Source organism: Octopus bimaculoides, chromosome 2, assembly GCF_046866305.1.
Source record: "Octopus bimaculoides isolate indiv1 chromosome 2, ASM4686630v1, whole genome shotgun sequence".
In the NCBI taxonomy this organism is placed as follows: Eukaryota; Metazoa; Mollusca; class Cephalopoda; order Octopoda; family Octopodidae; genus Octopus; species Octopus bimaculoides.
Window position 1 is genome coordinate 120,151,054 of NC_142929.1, and position 25,000 is coordinate 120,176,053.

Genomic DNA, 25,000 nt, shown 5'->3' on the forward strand with positions numbered 1-25,000 from the left:
GATCTAACAGGAAAAACGGCTGATACAGAGAGTAGAACGTCCCTAACAATAGACATATTGGCAAGTTTTATCCTATAGAGACCCTTATCGTTGCCAGCTTCAATTATTTCTATTTCCACGTCGAGATTTGGCGTGGAACGACATTCAAATTTTAGCTTTCATTAAGAAGATGGACGGAAATAAGCAACTCTGAAAAAGTTTTATATAAATTATTCACGTTACAGTGTATTGTATGGTATTATACTCCTATATGAGATTTTTGAAAGGACATAGAAACTTCTTTTTTTTTCTGATGTGTTTGTTGTGGGGAGACTTTTAGATCTGTTTTCGAGTGTTTTATTTTTTTAGTGTTTTCCGCTTTTATTATTAATGACATTTATTTATATTTTCCTATTTCCTATTATTTCATACAAACAATATAATAATAATGATGATGATATTGATGATGATGATGATGATGATGATGATGATGATGACAATTAAATACATAAATAAATGAAAAACTAATCTTCGATTGGTAGATCACAATACTATTTTATTTATGTTAATGCACGATTGTTACTACGTAGATTTTGTAACCATTTTGTAGTTGATTTTCATATTACCGTCGGATGTTAACGTAGCTTACGATTTGATTTGTAAGGTAGTATGGAGTAGCGGACATAGAATGAATACTACTACACAAAGATACTTAGGAAATATATTTAACTGTTGAATATATAGAGAGCACATAGCACTGGATGTATATGTGTGTATATGTGTGTAGTGTGTGTAGTGTGTGCGTGTGCAGTGTTTGAAGTGGTGCACAGATATTGCTATTTCTTTAAAAGATGGGGAAAGAGAGAAAGAAAAACAAAGGCGGGAGAGAAAAAATAGACACAGAGGTTCCGGGACAATAAAGAAAGAGGGGAAAATAATAAACGATGAGGAAATGATAGCTAGCTAGATAGATAAATAGCTAGATAGATAGATCAATCTGTCGATTTTCTCCACGTTTTCACTTTTCTTTCTCTCTTTCCCCCTTCGTCCCAAGAAGCAAAAATATTTTTTTCTCTTCTAAACAAAGCAAAAGACATCCGATTGATATAAATGAACAACAAAAGTTCTGTTTTTATCATTTTGATTTTGTTTTGACGCGGATGAAAGAGCTAATACAAAATTATCTAAAATTCTAACTGCCTCCTTTTTCTCAATATATATATATATATATATATATATATATATATATATATATATAAATGAATGTATGTATGTACGTATGTATGTATCATTCAACTACGGTAGTAGATCTAAATAACTTTTTTTTTTTTAAAAGAAAAAAAAAAATTTTTTTTACCTTCAGTGACGGAAGAAAGCATGAAGACTTTCATAGTTTTGATCCCATGCAACAGATTTTGTATAAAATAGTTTGAGCTAAAATATCATGAAAATATATATAACTAATGCAAAATTTGAGATTTAAGTATAATTAAAATTTAAATATTAAGAATTGTTAGATTTTAATTTACAAAGTAAAATTATCATTCAAAAATGTGCCATCATTTTGTTAAAATATTGACACTAAAATACTTTAAAAATGAGAGCTTAGAAGTGACAGTATAGCTAATGATTTATGTAAAGTAGAACAGTATATATGGAAGGTAAATTCTTGATGTAAAAAATAGGCATTGGGTCAAGACTAAAAATGTGAAGACTTGAAAATGATTTAAGCAATAACTCAAAACATTTTACTGTAAAGTTGTTGTTATAGGTAGATTTTAGTGTAACATATAAGTAATTTTTGTATTATACTATTTATTGTACTAACTAATTATGTACTACTATTATTTTTATAACCTATTTTAAAATTTCCGATTATTAATTAATAATTTAAAACATGAATTTGTTTAAAGTGCAAAAGATATTCTAATTGAGTTATTTTTTTTTATAGAAGTAACAAGTAATAACAAATAAAAATAATGACTTGTAATAACATTTTTAGTTTCTTCAGAAGCTAATATGTTTTAAATCTAAATATTTTATATGAAATTTTATCCTTTGCTGTAATATTTTAAGTAAAAAATATCTTGCTCTCTACTTTACCTGACAATACATGTTCAGGACAGTAATAACTTGTCCTGTACTTTTCCAAGTTTCTAATCTTAAGAATATTATTTCTCTTGCTCGCATTTTTCCATGCAATACATATACAGGGTGGGTGACAATTAAGCAAATAATAAAAGTTGTTAATGAAATCAATATTCCTTTTACAAATTTATTGAAATCAACGATACATGTTCTTTACTACATGAGAAAATGAAGGTAAATCTTCATATTTCAACGTAACCAACGGTGGCGGCAACCAGGTTCCTCAAACGGTCAGGGATGGAATGAACAACCTTCTGAAGGACGTCGTCTGGGATATCACTGAGAACCTCCTGAATCCGTGTCTTCAAGTCCTCCAGTGCGTGAGGCTTTATCTTGTACACCTCTTCATTTGTATAACCCCATAGTTAAAAATCACATGGAGTGAGATATTGGCTTCTCGGAGTTCTGGAATTCTGCGTTCACAGTCTTACGGTTTTAGTTCCTTCACATAATGGGGTTTCCACGGACGAAAATTTAATTCTTTATGCAACACCGTACTTTCATGAGCTGCTTGACGAGTTGATTTTAGTGGGCTGCAGTTAAACATTTACTGCACCTTTGCAACATTCTTCGCTGATCGGGATGAATTTAAGTGGTCACATCTTGCATAGTTCACAGAACCCGTGGTCAACAGCTTCGCATGAAAACTTTGTATTGTCTCCGGGAGTAGTGTTGTATGCTTAACTTTCCATGCACGCCATCATCTCTGAACCAAAAACATCTGAATTCCACACTTCAAAGCGCGCTGCTATTTTAGTTTGCTTCTGAACACTCAAGCGGCCGGCCATCTGGAAAATAAGAAATAAGAAGCAAAATAATAAAAGCTAAAAAAATACCCATTAGTATTGTCTGTTTAAAAATGTTTTCGTCATGACTTCAGTGATACTAAAAATTCTATAATGTCTAATGCCTAATTACTTTCCACCCACTCTCTATATTTGTTTCTTTAAGGTTTTATATCAAAGTTAGATAAGCAAAATTTTAAGCACTATTTGTTAATGAGCATATTTTGTAAACGTGATATCTGGTGCTATTTTAAAAGTGAGCCCATTGCGTGGCACCTTCGGAAAGTGTTTTCTACTACAGCCTTTGGCCGATGTTGCTTTGTTTACGTCCCCATAACTTTGCAGGGAAAAGAACCGATAGAAAAAGTAGCAGTCTTTAAAAATAACTGCTGGCGTCAATTCATTAGACTAAATTTTTAAGGCGCTGCCCCAGCATGGCTGCAGTTTAATAACAGTAACAATAAAAGAAAAAATCTAAAATATGAGGCAACACTTTGGAAGACCAGTAAAAACACTCTCATACCACTTTGTATTCCTCGGTGCTTATTCTACAAGTCATTATTCTAATAATCATTGTTATTATTAAGGTGGTGAGCTGGCTGAATTATTAGTAAGTCGGGTAAAATGGATTCCGTCCGTCATTTTGTTCTGAGTTTAAATTCCACTGAGGTCGACTTCACCTTTAATCCTTTCGCGGGCGATAGCATAAGTTCGAGTTGAACACTGGGGTCGATGTAATCGACTACTCCCCTCCCCACAAATTTGAGTCATTGTACTTCCAGTAGAAAGGGTTGTCATTATAATTATTAGGAAGGCGGCGAATTGGCAGAATCGTTAGCACGACGGGCGAAATGCTTACCGGTATTTTGTCCGTCTTTACGTTCTGAGTTCAAATTCCTCCGAGGTCGACTTTACCTTTCATCTTTTTTGGATGAACAAAATAAGCACCAGTTGAGGACTTGGGTCTTGTCCCCTCTCCCTTATATCAAAATTTGTAAACATTATTATTATCGGGAAGGCGGTAATGTGTCAGAGCCGTTAGCACGTCGTGCAAAATGCTTATCACATAGAGCAGTAGGCTCGATGTAATTGACTTACTCTTCCCCACAAACTGCTGGCCATGCGCCAAAGTTTGGAACTATTATTTAAGGCAGTGAGCTGGAAGAGTCATTAGAACGCCGGAGAAAATGCTTAGTGGAATTTCTTCCGTCTTTACCTTCTAAATTCAAATTCCGCCGCGGTCGACTATGCCTTTCATTCTTGCAGCGTCAATAAACTAAGTGCCAGTTGCGCACTGCGGTCGATATTATCGACTAGCTTCCTCCCGAAAATTTCAGGCCATGTGCCTATACTAGAAAGGACGACGACTACTACTACTACTACTACTACTAAAAAAATTTCGATACCATCAATACTACCAAGATACATTTGTCAAAGTCGAGCATTACTACTCAGAGAAAGTTTTCAAAGCACATTAGCTTATATAATAACATGTACGGTAGTCAAAAGAAATATTCTATATTCGAACAAATTTAACAATTTTTTCAACAGTTTTTCCTTCGATGTCACGTTTAATTGTCTCGCATATTCTCTCACTAGGGACACTTTATGCAAAATATTTCTGTTGCATAATCTCAATTGAGTTACTAGACATTGTATCGGAATATAACAGTGGTGATAATTTCACCGCCATAGCAATATCATTTACGAATATTTAATGATAGAAAGAATGTTCGACTGGTAGTAGTTCAACATTTAGCTGGGTATGTATATATCAATTACACTATCTACAGTGAAAACATGTTTTATATGTTTATCTTCATTGAAGCGGTGACATAATTCATTCGCTAGATAGAGAATTATGGTTATAATCTACTGGTTTCAGTGCTTATAATGCATGTATGTAGCACTTCTAGTGAAATTACAATGGATTCTGAAATTAGTCGGTCAGTTTGCAATAAGTGTGCGACGATTCTATCTCAATAAGTGTGCATCTATTCTACCTCAATAAGAGCGCGACTATTATATCTATATATAACCTTATATCTAAACTCATACATACTGACATGAGACAAGATACGTTGGATATGTCAAAACATATGCATATATCACGACTTGAATTCATTCATTGATGGGTTTGCTTGTTCCGGGAAGCTGTACGAGCTACATGAAATTCATGGTGTAGGGCAAATCATGGATTTACTATAGGTGTGGTTGAAAGAAGCACTTAAATTACTTTTCTTTTAAAGAAATTGAAAACGTGATGGACGTAATGTAGCAAAAAGCAGTAATATCTCACATCCTTGGCATCATCATCTCAAAATAAGATCATCATTATTTTAATAACACCGTCGTATAATTTACCACAGGTGTTGAGAAAATCTACACCACTGTGGATCCCAGTAAAAATAATGAACAGATGACCGAAGATGAAAAACTAGTCAAAATTGAATATAAAATTGAATATCTGGAGTAGGAGATAAAAGAAAAAAAAACGTGTGAGGGATAAACTTTGCTCAAACATCAACATAGTTAACAAAATATATTAGGGAGAAGAGGAAATTAGAGGATTATAGTAAAAAGCGTACGTGAAGAATTTGAAACAGAATATCTGCAAGTGTACGAAAACAGGGTTCCAATTGTATGAATGATAACAAACTGGTTCTGTGTTCAATATTCAAAATATGAAGCGTTTTACCAGTCTGTTTCATAGATTTCCCTCACTCTCTCTCATATATATATATATATATATATATATATATATATATATATATATATATATATATATATATATATATATATATATATATATATATATATATATATATATATATATATATATATAGAACTCTTTTTTACACACGGGAGCGAAGACATGTTACGATAAATTAGAGAAATTTGAAAAGACAACACGAAACCAGTTATTTCTCCAAATACAAAATTTATATACCAAAAAATTTTATAACATAATTTAAATATATACTTTAGCCATGTAACACAAGCCTTCTGTAGATTTTTCACTCTTGTTTATCTTTTATACATCCAACCACGTGCTTTCACATACCAACTTTCTCACCTATATATATATATATATACACACAAACACACACGCACGCACAGAAAACATACACATACACACACGCGCACATACAAAATACACACACACACGTACACGTACCTAACACCTACAACCCCACACAAACACGAACACACACACACTCAAATAACCACCTGTTGACCTTCTACCTACACTGTCTATAGCGTCCACTAACCAGTCCTGCTACTAATTTCTTCCTCTACGTCATACACACACACACACACACACAAACACACTAACAGATAAACCACCAAACCATGCACACACACACACACACATACATACTCACACACACGTTCTGTTATCACACACACACTCGCAGACTTTCGCACACGCACAGATATTCATCTCCCTTTTTCACTCTCCTGTCTTAGAAAGAACATTTCCCCCACCACCTCCTCTTCCGGTCTTTTCATAATGTAACCTCGTGGGCATCGGTACCATTTTCCTCTTTCTCCGTTCTTCCATTCTCCGAACATTCCATCTTTCCGACGAAGGGCTACGCCCGAAACGTCATGCACTCTCTCTTTCCTTTCCTGAGAGTCCAATAATACTATCCATATCACGTCCTCACTTTGTTTTTTGTTTTTTTGTTATTATGTTTTTAACTATATATATATATATATATATATATATATATATATATATATATATATATATATATATATATCAATAGGTAGATAGATGTACATATATTATATATATTTATATGTATACATACACACACACAAACGAGCGTCTAGTAACACAATCTGTATCACGTCCTCACGTTGTTTTTTGTCTTTTTCCTTTTTTGAACTTATATACATACATATACTTACCGTTAACAAAAGTTGGAATGCGTGGTATTCAGTGAATGAAAACTGAATTAAATATTACAAAACGTGTACGTTTTATAATATTTAATGCATGTTTCATTTATATATACACACAAGGTCTGGTCAATATTTTCCGGATTGTTGTCATAGTATCGAAGCTAAAACACGCTGAGTAAAGCTGCTGGGTAAAGTCCGACCTTGGTCACTGCTGTGCATGTGCACTAAGTTTTAACGTTCTAGCTCCACTTCCGCTGATTACAGCAGTGCTTCGAAGCAACGTGTGTTACGTGTGATCGTCGCATTGACCATGCAAGAGAAAGTTGTCATAGTGATACCTGTTCAGTGGCCTACGCAAAGTTTCAAAAACTGTATGGATAGGAGTGTATGAGATGCGTATCTGCCAAGTTTGTGCTAAACCTGCTTTCAGATGACCAAAAAAATACTCGAGTTCCAATTGCGCAAAATCTCCTTGTTAGTGGCGAGAACGATGAAGACTTTTTCAAAACTTTACGTAGGACTCTGAGCATGTATCGCCACGCTTTTGGCAAAATTTGATGCAGATTCTCTGCTCAACATTCTCTGTCATGTGCAATTCGGCGAGCAGATGCTATACACATTACTTCAAAGCACTACTGCAAACAGCGGAAGTGAGCTGGAACGTTGAATCGTAGTGCGCATGCACAGCAGAGATCAAGGTCAACATTTGCCCAGCAGATTTTGTCTGCGTGCTTCAGCTTTGTTACTATAGCAACAGTCCAGAAACTTATTGATCAGATCACGTATATATATATATAATATTTGCGTAATATATGTATATAGCAAGAGCAAGAGCAACAGCAGCAGCACTAGCAACAGCAGCAACACTATCAGCAGCAGCAGCAGCAGTAATAGTAGAAGTAGTAGTAGTAGTATTTTCATTCTTTGCGTGTACATTACTGGGGTTATTCACTTTTTGAAGATATTCAAATATACTTCGCAAAATGTTCATAAGATACACAATTCATACACTGCACTCTAGTTTATATGAAAAATCATAACGTACTGTAGTTACAGAAGCGCGCAAACTCGCCACACACACACACAACAGGCACATGCACACATCTGCATTTGTGAATGTGTGCGTGTGTGTTGATCTATATTTAAGTTTGAATAAATTACTACCCAATTTTGTGAATGATTAAAATGATGAAATTTGAAAATAAAAAGTTTGTCACGCTCTATTATTATTCTAATTTTAATTATGTATATCTATGCTATATTTACCTTAGATCCAAAGATTCACAACTTCCGTAAGAGAAATTATATTTGGCGGGATGTAATCTTCATATCTCTATGCTATATTGCATATTTTGAAAGGCAAAATGGCATCATTTGCATATGTTATGCTGATAAAGATCACTGGATGTTTTCGTGAACGTCATTATTTTTACTTTAGCACAAACTTAAAGAATTAGTTATACAAATTTTGAATCTTATATGCTGCATATTGCCGAAAATGTGTTTACGTTAATTGGGAGATGGATTTTATAATGCAGCAGTGAAAGCAAAACATTTCCAGCAGATTCACTACCAAAATACATATGGACAGAATAACATAAAGTAGAACATGTCTTCCTAATTCAACAAGTATCACTTTAAGTTGTACATATAGTTAATAAGAAATATCATAAAAGGTGCGAGCTTTACTGTACCGGGAGAAGTACCTAGCGGCATTTCTTCCGACTTTACGTAGTGCGTTGAAATCCCACCGGGGATGGCTTTGGTTTTTATCCTTTCGGGGTCAATGAAATAAGTTAAAGTTGAACAGTAAGGGTCGATTAAATCGACTTATCTCTTCCTCCCAAATTTGAAACCAATAATAAATATTATATACTGAAGACGGTCTGCGTATGCACATGCATGTGAACGAAACGATCCAGTTCACGTATATACATGTAGGCGCTACAAATCGGTGTTATTCATTATTACAAGCAGTGAAAGCGCTTTTGAATTGAACGTTTCATCAATTAAACATCTCTATGCTGTTATTTGTACTTTAGCACAGGTTGGTCCAGGCGAACTTAGCCGTAATATGATTAACATTGGATATAAATATAAGTCTTCTAGATCATTGTACTTCGGAAATGATTTCGTTTAGTTGCATTGTATAAAGTAATCTCTTCCCAATCCAAATCCTTCCCAAAGATTAAATCTTGCCAATCATCTTTACAAATTAATTATTTCGTTAAAAAACAGATATGATATTCAACATCTTTTGTTCAGACTACTCGCCGGCACTTATAATGGATTAAGTGCGTTTGTACCAATATACATTTGCACAATATTCACGTACCAGTGTATATGTTCGGCAGTCGTTCTACTAAGGCCCATCGTATAAGTTCGTGCATCTGCATTATATATATATATGTGTGTGTGTGTGTGTGTGTGTATGTGTGTGTGTGTGCGTGTGTATGTGTGTGTGTATGTGTATACATATATATATATATATATATATATATATATATATATATATATACATATACATGGAGGCGCAATGGCCCGGTGGTTATGGCACCGGACTCGCGGTCATAGGATCACGGTTTCGATTCCCAGACCGGGCGTTGTGAGTGTTTGTTTATTGAGCGAAAACACCTAAAGCTCCACGAGGCTCCGACAGAGGATGGTGGCGAACCCTGCTCTACTCCTTCATCACAACTTTCTCTCACTCTTTCTTCCTGTTTCTGTTGCACCTGTATTTCAATGGGCCAGCCTTGTCACACTGTGTCACGCTGAATATCCCCGAGAACTACGTAAAGAGTACACGTGTCTGTGGAGTGCTCAATCACTTGCACGTTAATTTCACGAGCCGGCTGTTCCGTTGATCAGATCAACTGGAACCCTCGACGTCGCAAGCGACAAAGTGCCAAGAATATATATATACATGCATGTATTATGTATGTATGTATGTATATATTTATGTGTGTGTGAGTGTACTCGTATATGCACCTAACGTCCGCAGATGCAAACATCAAGTAAGCCAAAAAATATATATATATGCAATTTAAGATATCTAGATGTAGAATAACCAGATTTTCAGTTTCTCCTTTCTGACTACTTTTTGTTTTACTAAATAACAATATCTCACTGTTTTCTTTGCAGGTGAGTACCTTACAATTCTACTAAAAAAATTCGTAAGTACAAATATATTTTTGATAATATTTACTTCCATGGAATTCATTTGGAAAACATATGTAATTATCATTCTACACATCCGTTTTAAGTAATGCCCGGAATTATGTCTTCCAAGAGTAGAAGAAGAAAATATAAATATGTGTGCGTTTGTGTGTGTGTACCAATTTGAGTGGCAAAATACAGAAAATATAGGAGAATATAATTGTCTAACAGGATGGACATTTCGACTCAAGGCAGAATTAAAAGCATACTTTTATGCAGCTTTATTTGTTTTATCGTTTGTTACATTGTTTATATTTTATTTACATTTTGTCTGAAACATGCATATACATGAGTATCTTTTACAATGGATGCGTACGAACGTAGGTATATATGTACGTATGTATGTATGTGCGTATGTGTGCATGTCTCTATTTATAACATATATATATATATATATATATATATATATATATATATATATATATATATATATATATATATATATGCGTGCCCTTGATCAATGTTTTTCGACAATGAAGTTGCAGTTGTTCCATTAACGAAAGTATCTGCTCCTCAATTAATACTTACATAGTTGAATAGTAACATCGACGTATTTTGTATGCACGAGGCAATACAGTTTATATATACATACAATCAAACCTACGGTTTATCTGACAGATTCTATTACATACTTTTAGTCACAATGTTAGTGGACTCAAACGGAGTTAAATCTGAGTCCACTTTAATCACTACCAACCATATTCCAATTGCATTCCCTTTTGCCTCGCATGCCATCCACCCCCACTTATTTTTATCTCGCATTCACATCCTCCCCATTGAATTTTATGCTTTCATTACACATTTAATGATAACATACGTATAACAACTCCTTCATTCCACAAATATACTTTCCATATTTTCCCACATCCACACTTCTTTGCCTGTTTCAAAATACGCATACATTCGTATACGTGCACAGACGTCAAATCCATTTTCCCTCTTTAACGCCCTCTACCCCATAGAGTCACTTTCCTACTTAGCCCCTAAACACCCACTAGAGTGTTTCTCAATCGTTTTTGGCTTATTCACACACTTTTTTCTTCTTTTCTTCTTCCTTTCTCCTGATGAAGCACTTGTGTACAAAGCACTACCCGCCCACAGAAACATACATGCATACACATATGCATATATTTGTTTATATGCTAAACGTGAGGGTTACGGGCCTGTCAATTATGTATGTGGTGGAGGGGTCTATGTAGAAATTATTTCTTGAAGAATTGTTGAGATAATAATGTGTAGACTTTTTAAACTGAGATGAGATACTCCGATATTTTTTTTGTTTATGGCGAGGATAGGGTTTCTGTTAGTACTCACTACTAATATGTCATAAGTACTAGTATGTCATAAGTGTCTGTATATTGTATTTTTGTATTTGCTGTCCTTTTGGTTGTAAAATAAACGGATTAATCAAAAGAATACAGTGTCTGCAAGTTGCTGGGTACCTCATATTCCCCTCCATTTTCTTATTACTATATATATATATATATATACATACATACATATATATATATATATATATATATATATATATATATATATATATATATATATAATAATACTATTAGGGACAAAATCCAAAATTACAGGTAAAAACTCAATTAAAATCAATTTATAAAAAATCAAAATTAAATCAAGCTTTATAGATAAAATATATATAAAATATATAGTTTTAGGGAAAATAACTAAGTATCAAGAACACATCGATGAAAATCCACTATCACATATAGAAAAATTAACAATTAAAACCACAATAGATGAGTATAATATAAAACAAATTAAATATCATAAGATAAAGATAATCGATTTAAATTTCCTTTCTATTTGAAAATCGGTTATGAAACACGTGTAGTCATTTTATTATCTTTATCGTATGATATTTACTTTGTTTTATATTATACTCATTTATTGTGGTTTTAATTGTTAATTTTTCTATATGTGATAGTGGATTTTCATCGATGAGTTCTTGAAACTTGGTTATTTTCCCTAAAACTATATATTTTATATATATATATATATATATATATATATATATATATATATATACATATATATATATGTGTGTGTGTGTGTGTGTGTGTGTGTGTGTGTGTGTGTGTGTGTGTGTGTGTGTGTGTGTGTATGTGTGTATGTATGAATGTATGTATATATATACACACATTTATATGTATAATGTATATATTTAAATAATTCGGGAAAACGAATTTCCAAATCAATCAGGTAAATCCCTTTAGCATTACATGATACTGCATTTCGTACAGTGGAATCTTGCTTATTTTATCTACAAATATGCAAAATATATAATAGAGATCAATAATAATTCAGTTTGGGGGATTAATAGTGATTCGGGAATTCTATTTCAGAGAATACAAAAAAATAACCTAATGAGTATATCTGAAGGTAAACTCGTGGTATCTATTTGCACATCACGAAATGATATTTCAAAGGATATAACCAGTATACCAGCAGAGTATAAAATATACTTCCTTAATCATCTCCTACTTAAGTTAAAATTAAAATTATCAATTATATATATATATATATAAGCTCATCCCACCACACCCCAACACATTCCTACTCTACCTTCCCACTCCACCCCATCCAATTCCTTACACCCACCACCCACCTCTACCCACAGACCCCTACCTCTACCCCACACTCCACCCATGCCTTCCCCACCTCCCAACACCCTCACATCACACCACACCAATACCCTCGCATCACACCACGCACACCACACCAATACCCTCGCATCACACCACGCACACACTACAACTGACCAACTACTTTCTCCCTTTCTCCCTTCCCCCATTTTCACACTACATACGTCAAGATCACCAGCAGTCTACCTCCCACACACAGCCCCTCGTTCCCGATCACCGTTTGTTATCTCCCCCTTTCTTAGCTCTCCTGAAATAAGAATTTCTAACTTCCGGTCAGCCATTGTTATGATCGGCCATTATTATGATTGACCGTTGACTGAACACTATTCAATTTTTTTTCTCCGTGTTTTTCTCCTTGTCTCCGTATTCTTTCTGTTGAAGAGCGTAGCTCGAAACGTCAAAGACTTTCCGTATTCCCGAGCGTCATACTAATATATACTTTTGTTATTTACACCACCTGTCCTCGTCTGTTGTAATTTTTTGTATATTCTCCCATATATATATATATATATATATATATATATATATATATATATATATATATATATATATATATATATATACAGATATAGGGCAGGGAATCGTCAATTAGTAATAGAATTAATAATTAACAATTTGTAGTTTGGAATCAGTAGTTCTTTGACTGCTATTTCTAAATTTTCAGTATGTTGGAGAAGCAACTCAAGCTAATCCCTGTATATTTATGATATATATATATATTAAAAATTATAGATTATAGCTTATGCATTATAAAGATGAATTAATATACAAATATCAAAATTATATAGACAAGTGTATAATGTGGAATACAAAATATACGATATAAAATATAAGATATAACTTCAGATATACTCAGTAGACTATTTTTTCTTTATTTGAATTATCTGAAATAAAAATACCCGTATATCTATTAATGCCCAAAACTGAATTATATAATATATATATACACGCTCACACCTCACACAAACATATACATATGCTTGCATAGCTATTATAATCATATATAAATTGTATGTTTGTATGTATGTGCGGTGTGTGTGCGCGCGCGTAGTGTGTGTCTATGCTAGCATGTGTGTATGTGAATATTATCCTGGAAAATGACAACCGTAGATGTATACTATTACATATTTAAAAGTCGTAAATATCATGTTATATTTAATTTTCTTTATTATTTAATACCAATGCGTAGTGTATTGTGTCAAAACAATAATTGAAGCATCAACAAGCTCGCTATTGACACACTTGTTTTTCATTGAAAGAATATAACATAAATGTTGAGAAACACTATGATGTTAATCTTAACAAACTGAAGAATTGGCAAACAGGCGAGCTATTATGAGATCGCTTTCTCGGCTGAATTAAAGCAACACGTCTCCAGATATATTGCTGAACCTCTTTAAAATAGATCACATTAGAGGAAATATATCAGGAGTGAAGTTGGTTTCAACAATTAATACAACGGCTGAATTGTTGAAAAATGCGGAAGAGATAAGCACACTTTCAAAACCTGGAGCATCAAATGACATACTTTATCAAAGTTTAATCACTGTTACCACTTGCAGCAAACAAAAGTAAAAAAATGATTTACTTGTTCATAATTACATTTAAACATGAGTTAAAAGTAATCTAATTACAAGATACGCACTACAATGATCGACTGAATAAAATCGCATACATACATTCATGTATGCATACATACATACATACATACATACATACATACATACATACATACATGCATGTATACTTAAATACATACAGGAGATGGCGCATTCTAGATCATACACACAAGATGGCGCCGTCAACATCAGATGGGCAAGCTTGGAGAACCGTTTAAAATTTTTTGGGAACATTTACTCCAACATTTATGCCAATTCCTCCAGCTCAAATCAGCAAGTGGCGTATTTCTTCAGTTATAAATTTGAGTAACACGCTTTACTTACCGACGTAGCGTTATTTAGACCTAAGTTTAAATATATATATATATATATATATATATATATATATATATATATCATACCACATGATAACTGAAATTTATAGAAACCGACGGAAATAGCATTACAACACCAGTAAGTTGAGAAGACTTAAGTACTCTTTTTGTTTTGCTTGGACTCTACGTCTAAAATAACATCTATTTCGTTGCTATGAAACATCCCGTGAAACAAGTTCGGCAACAAGCACCCCACTTTTTTTTTTTTTTATGGCTTGTTCTTGTGGTGTAAATCGATTTTTTCAAAAGACTGAAAACTGGATAAAACCTGCCAGAACTGATCGAAAATAATGTAAACAAACCACTTCCACCATCATTAAATTCTAACCAAATGTAACGGATTTAACAGGGACAACTGTAATATATTCAATTTAGAAAAATCCTGAACTTGAGTGCACTGAGTGAAAATCTTCTCTACCGCAAGCAATTTCTGAACGAATAGAGATCTAATGAACTGTCTGGAAACTATACACGCGGAAAAACGGAAACACCGGAAGATAAAAAAGAAGGTGTAGAAATATACAAGACTAATAGAAAGAACTATATTTTGGTGGATGACTTTAGGAAAGAATTTGGCCCTCTTAAGTTGGACATTTCTAACAAATATATATGAGGGCCTCATCTCCCCGACGCCATGAGTCCGGGAAAAAGAAGATGAAATGGGACTCCCACCTCAGACACCGATTACAATCTAAGTCTTCTTATGGCTGTTCACGTAGGATGCATAAATGTGAGTGGCCTGGCGTCGAGCTAGAGACAAGGACGTTTCCTAAATGACGCCAGGTCACGATGTTTAGATGTTATTGTTGCCACTGAAATCCGGTTAAAAGGGCCAAGATATCTGCTCCCGCTCTTGAAAGGCTACGAGGGCGGGGTGTTGGACATGCTTAAAAGAAACCAAGTTCCAGTGGAAAGTTAATTTTTTTTAATTTTTTTTTTTTTATGTAGAAGGTAGGCTGGTCGTTTTAGACCTGACATTCAGTTGTGGTAAGGAAATCAGGCTGGTCGCTGTTTATGCACACAATTCGTGTCGGACAGATTATTATCGAGATTTGGACAAGTTTCTAGGTACATCATATTCATTAGTTGTGGTTAGGAGACTTTAACACTATCCTCGATGCACGCGTGGATAGTGTTGGCTCAAATACTGATAGGAGACCTAACATTGGCTTCCGGGATCTACTAAGTCACCTTCAGCTAATAGATCCCTACAGACTAGAATTACTGGACGCTCCATTGTGGATATGGTCAAATAGCGACGGATCTTCTAGGTCTCACATAGATAGAATTTTATTAGAAAGTTAGATAAAGATATAGTTATGTATCCACAATATCACCTGGTCAGTTACTGTAACCAAAAGATAGTCACTTGTAAACTGTACCTAGATAAGTTATGTAGTAAGGGATCCCGCTATTGTAAACTCAATAAATCCTTTTTGGCGATTTAGGAGTACAGGAGCCGGATTAAATTATTAATACAGAGGGCGTTGACCGGTTGCATTATTAACAACAAATGGTTTTACATGCTCAAAAGAGCCATTAAATTTGAGTCTATTTGATATAGTGCAGTTTTAGTGACTAGAGAGCGTAGGAAGGAAATTGAATTAGTTAAGGCCCTAGAGGAAGTCATGAGAACTGGCGACGCAACCCAGTGAAGAGACTGGAGTTAAACCAGCACCACTGTATCGTCAGAGCTAGATTTCGCTCAATGGGGAGCGAGGGAATCAAGGCCGCTGGATGAGCACGTGTTGTTAAGTCTCAACGTGGAAGCGATTCCATAATTTGATCTTTGGTGAATTCGCAGGGTGAGTTGATAAACGAACCCTAAGAAATGTGTCGGACTTTTCAGGAGCACTTCGCCCAGCTTTTCAGGGTGAGCGATGGACCGGATAGGAGGACAAACCTTACGGACTTCCTCGCCGGGATGCCGCGTCTCTCGGGGTAGGATTCGGAGAGTTGTGAAGGGTCGATCACACCCGAGGAAGTGATTGGGGCCATAGCTGACTGCGGCGGTGGTAAGGTGCTGGGACTCGATGGTCTACATTACAAGCTATATAAAGGTATGCCAGACTCTCTGTCTGTCGTATCTTCAACATCCCTATCAAAGTGACCATGCATTCTTTTCTTTACCCACCTATTTTCAGTTCATTCGTTTTCAATTTCTTGTATAGTGCTTTATCTTTGCAATTTTTCATCGTACACAAGCCTGACCTTCCTACTTCTAATATTAGCGGTTCTGAGGCATTTTTTACATACCATGCAATGTTGTTTTCTTCTGCTCTTTGCCCTATTTTTCTTGGTTCATAGTCTGTCTGTTTCACTTTTTGAGTGAGTGACCCATATCTAGTTAGCGACTTCCTTGTCTTTCTGTCTAAGCTGTTTAGTTTGTCGGCTGTCCATACGATTACCCTTGCCCGATATCTAAGGAGTGAAACCATCCAGGTGTTGATAGCTTCGATCTTATTCCGTCCGTTTAATTTCGACTTAAGGATCAGTCTCAATCTGCGTAAGTACTCAACCTTAAATTTTTCTTTTATTTCTTTCTACATTAATTTATCCATTTCCCAAATCTTCAAGTACTTGTAGCCCGTCTCTTCTATCTGCTTCATAACCTTCCCCGACGGTATTGTTAGTCCGTCCATACATTTGATTTTGCCTCTCTTCAATACCAACACACCACACTTTCTTAGTCCGAAGTCCATTCTGATATCAGCCCTGAAGGTATACACCCTATCAACGAGAGAACTGACTTGGGCTTCATCTTTACCATAAAGTTTGGGGTTGTCCATGAATAACAAACGTTTACATTTTTTGTTAGCGGCTTTTGAATACATACCCAGCTTTTGCTTTCCTCAGAATGAGTGTCAGTGGTATCAAGCACTGTACAAAGATCAATGGGAGCAGGCAGTCCCCCTTGGAAGATGCCTCTCCTTATTTCTATTGTCCCTAAACCTCTTCCGCATACTGTCAGGTCCGTCCTCCAATTTGCCATACTTTTTCCAAGCAATCGCTCAACATTCGCTGCAATCTCAAACAAGTTCATACACTCCATAATCCAAGAACGTGGGATCATATCGTACGCCTTACGATAATCGATCCATGTCATGTCTAAATTACTTTTCCTCCTCTAGCAGTCTCTAAGTACAGTTTTATCTATCAGCAGTTGAATTCTTGGTACCTCTGCACTTACGTTTGCAACCCTTCTGCTCATGTGGCAGGACTCCATTTTTTCTAGATGTCCGTACATTGACTCTGCGAATATTCCAGTCAATAATTTCGACATAAGTGGCAAACAGGATATCAACCTGTAATTGTCTACCTTATTGCCTGTTTCGATGTTTTTTAGGCACAGTACAGACCTACCCAATGTCAACCACTCTGGTGTTGTTTGGTCGTCATTTAACAAGGTGTTGAGTTTTCCTTCACTTTCCTAACTGAAATGACTATTTCTGCCTCTTTTGGACAGACTGCTGCTTGTTTCAGTTCTTGCAACTATTCAGCATCCTTCTTGTGCTCCTTGGCTTTGATGCAGATGTCACTCCAAAACATTTGTCTTCCAATGTTAACAGGTATCAACTTTTCATTTGTACATCCTCCATTTATTTCTTTATAGAATCTCTTCTAATCTACTCTGCATAACCTATTCTGTTGCTTACCGTTCGTTCTTTGTTCGTATCTTACTATCTTTGCTTTCTTTGCAGCCAGGCGCTGTTTCAGTTCCTCCACTAGTACTTTCAGGCCCTTTCTTTCAGTATTATACTTCCTTTTCAGCGCCCTGTATTTTTGTTCGCTTTTAAGCTGCCCTTTCTCTTTTCGGTCTAACACAGAGATTTCATTCGAGAGCATGTCTAATCCTGGATTCTACTTTTCCACCATGGATCTTTTCTTTTGTCACTCCCATTATGTTTCTTTTTCTTGACATCAACACCCACATTTTCTGTTACAACAATACTTGCTGCCTTGATCAAATTATTTGTTTATGTGATGTTGTTTGTTCTGATGTATTTCAGAATTTCATTGACATTTTTCGCTAAATAATGTCGCTATTGTTCTCCTGTATTCTACGACAGAATAAATTATGTCGTAGATTGTCTTTTGTTCATCTGTCATGTCGCTATTAGTTTTATCGTCTGCTTTTAGATCATCTATATGTCTCTCAACAAGTAACCTACAACTGCTCATTTCCTGTGCTATGAGATCACTCTTATTAGCAAGAACTGTATTCACAATATACAGCATTCACAGTATACCACCGTTATTCACAATATTTTGTTTTTTCTTTGTCACTCATATGAGGTAGCGACTATCAGGTTGCGCAATTACCAGTGTTTTTATTGTGACACCATCACTAGATGTATCATTATGAGCCCATAAGGCGACTCCACCCGTTTCCTTTAATTATTATTATTATTATTATTATTATTATTATTATTATTATTATTATTATTATTATTATCATTGTTATTATTATTATTATCATCATCATCATCATCATCATCATCACTGATATCACTGGTATTATTCTTTTTATGTGTAGCAGTAGCAGTGGTTGCAGCAACAGCAACAGTAGCAGGGGTAGGGTAGTGGTAAGGGTGGTGGTCTATAAATAGATTGGGCAGATGGTGGAGAGGTCAGCCATATAGACAAAAGGATCTTCGATTATTATTATGTTATGTTTCCTCAACCAGAGACATGAATTAACAACAAGGTCTTGCATCTGAAGATGTTATCAGGTGAGATACCATGCTAATGAAAACACTGATAACTGCTTTCTTTCCCTTACATCTCAATACAACAGATTACTGAAGTCGTATTAGTCACATTTTGGAAGTTTCAATATCTTTCCTATTTTCATTATATGAAAAAATGGCTTGGCGGCTTAACGTATCTTTTTACGCTCTGCAATCAAATTCTCCTAAAGTCGACTTTGCCTTTCACCCTTTCATGTCGATGAAAGAAGTACTCGTCAAGTACTGGCGTCGATATAAGCGACTCTCCCTCTCCTCTAACATTCCACTACTTGGGTCTATCGTAGGAAGGATTAATGTTATTCTCATTATCATTTATTATTATTCAATTAATACTATTAGGAATTGTGTGATTGTTGCTATTAGTACCATTATTATCATCACAGTTTTTGTTGTTCCTATTAGTGTTGTTGCTGCTGATATTAATCTTATTGCTCTGTGTATTTTATTTATTATTGTAAAGTTATTGTCGTGACTATAGATTTGTTGTTATTTTTAATCCCCTCTATTTATAAGCAAAGTTACTTATAGTATATCATGTACTTTTTGTATACCATCTATGGGAGCTCAGTTTGGTAAGTTTCCAATTCAAGCATGCCATCGTTTTGTGTAATATGTCTTTCATTTTACTTGTTATATGGTTTGCAGAATGGAATACCGAAACAATTCTATCCTATATTAACCCTCAAAAACATGGAAGTGACCGCAGCATTTGTTTTTGTGTTGAAGCCATATTTTTAATATAAATAACAATATATATCAAACGCTGTAAACTGATACTCTATCTTGAACTATTTACCCAAGATTTTTCGGCTTTTTTTTCAATTAGAGTTTGGGCTTATATTGTTTGTTTTAATTTCCAGGTAATCATGGAATGGACCGCTGTGGTCCTGTCAATCGTGTGTCCTATTGTCGTAGATGAAACAATAATAAATTCGCATCGAGAAAAACGTTCTCGATTTTTTTTGTTTTTTCAGTGTTCGAGAACTTTTATGACACATTTGTCCAGCTGATTAGATGCGATCCGTTGAAACGAGCCACACGAAAGTGATCAGTGTTTTTCAACCTCATTGATACAGCAGCGTACAGTCGTTTTCGTTATGTATTAAGTAGCATCCACAATTCAAACAGAAGTGCAAACACCAATCTAGATGCGAATTTCTCAAAATGTGGGCTAAAGAACTTCTTTGTGATAAACAAACTGAAGACATAATTTCAGTATCCAAAAGACAAAAATGTCACTAATGAGGAATTTGCAGCATTTGTCTTCTGGTAAATAGAGAGAGTAGAATTAACGGCCGAAAGCGTCAGAATTTTGCATGTGAGCTGTGTAAATTATTGTTATTTTTGTTTGGAAATTTGTTTCAATAAAAATTGATTTGGACCAGTGTGGTCAACTTCGTGTGCTTATATAATACATTTTCCTGTGATTTACAGGGTTAAAATTAGGAGCATTGATATGCTCATCATCTTCATCTTTTTATTCTATATAACTCTAGAAAGGTACGTACTAATGTATCCTCTCAGAGATGGTTACCTGAAATTTCTGCACCAAATGACTACTTTAAATATCAGCGTTAATTAGTGGATAGACAGGAATTATTACAGAATGTTGCAGAAGAATTACACTGAGATTTTGCCACTCAAAACTTACAATACCTTATGTGTGTGCTTGCGCAAGTGCGTGTTCGTGTGTGTGTGTGTGTGTGTGTGTGTGTGTGTGTGTGTGTGTGTGTCTGTGTGTGTGTGTCTGTGTGTATGAGAAAAAGTGAGAAAAAGAGGGAGATATGCATACAGATATATATATAAATATGTAATAATTGAAATTGTTTCGTATATGCAATCACTTCACTTCAGGAATTCCGATCAATAGGTTCAGAAACGAGAATTGAAAGCAGACTTCCTTAGTTTTGCTCAAGGCAATATAGAAACTACAATATGAAATTGAAACGTTATGCTAACAAGCACACACACTCACACACACAGACACACACACACACACACACACACACACACACACACACACACACACACACACACACACACACACACACACACACACACATACACACGAGCGTGCGCATACGCACATACACATATATAAACATACTTATATATTTGTGTGTGTGTGTGTGTGTGTGTGTCTGTGTGCATCTGTGTGTGTATCTATGCATGTGTGTTGGTAGGTAGTTAGGTAAGTAGCGAGGTAGGAAGGTAGGTGTGTAGGTAGGAAGGTATGAGAACCAGAGATATATAAAGATGTCTGTGTACTTGAGCAATAAGAAAGAAATACAATGATAGATATAGTTAATCTCCGAGTCATTCGTTCTTCTTTGTGTTATAGTAAATTTGGCGAGTAAATAAAACTAGATGAAATTTTAGTTATCCAAATGGCAAAGATCAATGAAGAAATCCAGTGAGAAATTCATCCCAGAATATCTTGAGAAATGTCAGACGAATGAAATAGTTCAGCCATTTATTTAGCTTTGCGCATGTTGTTCATTAGAGCGTAGAACGAATGTATCTATGGTAAAGTATTTAGAAGATTCACAAATTCTCCTTGGACGATTATCCCTATCCATTGTCTAGTCTACTTCCAGTGCCGCTTCATTACTCTCTGAGAATGTTTCAATGGTTGATTACGCAGCGGTTTAGCCATTTCGAACGGTGTATGTGGCATTCGCCGTCCGTGACTGGCATTACGTTGCTATTTTATCTGTACTAAATCAGTGAACTTACCAAATTTAAAACTAATATTCTTTGTTAATATCTAGCACGTGAACACGTAAATTGTATTTCTTAATGTTCATGTTACTGAAGTTTATGGGTTATCCAACTGCTGCTACTGCAATTCCAAGTTTAGTGAATTGCTGCTGATATTGTAAAGTGCTGCTGATGTTACAATATATGGAATCTTCTTTGGATAATAATCTAGGGAAATTTCCCTTTGACTGTTACATGCAAAGTTTTGAAATTGAAAATAGTTCACCACGTGACAGGGTTGCATACTGTCTGTCAGCCAAGACATAATACGCAGAGTTGTGGTCCAGGCCCGTTTAAGTTAATAATGCACTGGTGTAGATATAAGAAAACCTTACGTGTTAAACAAATCGATTCAGTCCACCTGTGATGGTGCAAAAATTTGTTTATAATGAATACAATGATCTAAAATATACAGAACACAAATCAACTTCTTTGAGACTTACATTACATCTCTGATATTTTGTGCAGGCAAATATTAACTATTTTGGAATAACCACATACTGACAAATTGACTATAATATATATGCTCGCATATCTGTGCGCCATAGTATATGTGTGTGCATGTGTATCTGAGCATGTATGCATATATGTATATATATATATGTGTGTGTGTGTGTGTGTGTGTGTGTGTGTGTGTGTGTGTGTGTGTGCGCGTGTGTGTCTGTGTGTGTGTGTGGTGTGTGTGTGTGTGTGTAGTATATATATGCGTCTGCATATGTATATGCGTGTGTATATTTTAGCTTCTACTGGCTTCAATCATTTGATTGCAACCATGCTAGGAAACCGCCTTGAAGAGTTTCAGATGAACCGCTAGGTTACAGGGACATAAACACACCAGCACCAGTTGATAAGCGGTGGTGAGGGACAAATATATAGATGTTGATAGATATATGCATATAAATGTATACGACTGCCACTTTCAGTTTCGTCTACTAAATCTAACCACAAGGCTTTTAGTCCCCTCGAGGCTATGGTAGAAGTCACGTACGGCAGGTACCACGCACTGGCACTGAACCTGGAACAATGCAGATGGGAAGCAACCTTTTTACGATACAACCACACCTACACCTTCACACACACACACACACACACACACACACACACACCATATAATATAATATATAGTTTACTTATATTATAGGTATATATATATTTTATGCGCGTGTGTCAGTGAGCATATATATGAGTATAGATATGTGCGTTTATGCCCATATACATATATATGTGCATTTATATGCTTATAGGCATACATGATATTCTACATATATATTCACAAGTATGTTTGTATGGAATTAAATGAGTGTTTAGATGTAAATGTTAAATAAATGATTCGTTAAAGGAGTAGATGTAGATGTTCGTTGATCCGTTGATATCACAATTAATAAAATTTTCTGCGTGTAATTTTGTGCATAGAGAATAGTTAACTGTGTTATACATCATCAAATAAAGGTAGGATTACACTGTTTGGTACATGTTTTAATGCGAAAGCTATCCCAATACTCGACTGCAAACCTCGTCTCCTGAAAAGTGACATTTTCAGTTGCATAGCATTGATCTAGCTATCACTCCTTGCGCTTAGCTGAATATCGCAACAAATCTGTTGTCTATAATAATGTCTCAAGTATGTCAATTTTAATGAATTGTTGGAGGAACTTTCATCTCTAATTTGATCATATTCATCTAAAATCCTTTCCTCTCTGAAGTCCCCACATTTGTGTAATTTAATGAATGTTATAATTCTTAACATCAACACACCCTATGACTATCACCATATGCCTGTATTGAAATTGGGTTGAATTCTCCACAGAATACTCTTTAGCAAAGGAAATACAAACCGACAACCCTTACGGTCATTTTAAAATTTTATGTTTAATTTCGTATATCTAGTCTCCATTGTTATCGACTTAGTCTCGTCAGGCCTTGGCAAATTCTACGCAACATAGGTTACATCATCCTACATTTCAATTATAGCCCACTCACAAACATTATCGATGTCTACGTCAGTTAAATATTTCTTCTAGTGATATACTGAATATTTGACGACAAATGTTTTATTCTCTTAAAGTACACGGAATGGACGAAATTCCAAATAATTTTTACAAATGTGGGCCTATTTTATGTTTGTTAAGTTACTGCATTGCAGTCTTTTCTAGTGAGGATCTGCAGTGACCAACTTCAACCAGCAAGATACGATAATTTATCCCATGTCATTTTTGCATACAATAAAACAAAAACATTTTGTTAATCGTAACAATGTTCATTCATAAATAACACCAATATACTTCACATACCAAAACTTACTCTGCACGCGTATACACACCTCCCATAAAACATCCACAAATCAAGGTATAGAAAAGCGAAGTGATGATTTAATGGAGAAGGGGCATTTTAGTTCCACAGAGACATGAGAAACAATAGCCTTTCAGCCAAAGTTAATTAAACATAATCACACCAAAATCTCTTTACGCATTAACAATGATCAGCTAATGCCATCCTTGCAACGAGGGAACTCTGAATTTGACAGCTTATCAACTCTAAAATTGTAGTTAAACCTCCCTCCAAACTAATCCCAGATACATAAGATATATCCGATATCCCAATGACACATCAGAAATTCGCTGCATCCTCTGCTGGAATAAGAAAATCTTCTTATGGCTGAACTGCTTTCTTAATAATACACAGTGAATATGGATATGGGTTTAAACAAGAGCTACAAATGGCAAAGCCCAGAAGACTACAAATCATACACACACATGAATAGGCCCATATACAAAAATATATACGTATATACACCAA

The 25,000-nt window shown here is 35.1% G+C and overlaps 1 protein-coding gene across 1 annotated transcript in view; it reads left to right on the top strand.

The window, feature by feature from the left end:
• Positions 1-25,000, top strand: part of LOC106876909 (carbonic anhydrase-related protein 10) — a 1,209,344-nt gene that overhangs the window by 351,516 nt on the left and 832,828 nt on the right. The gene's annotated exons all lie outside the window — the stretch shown is intronic.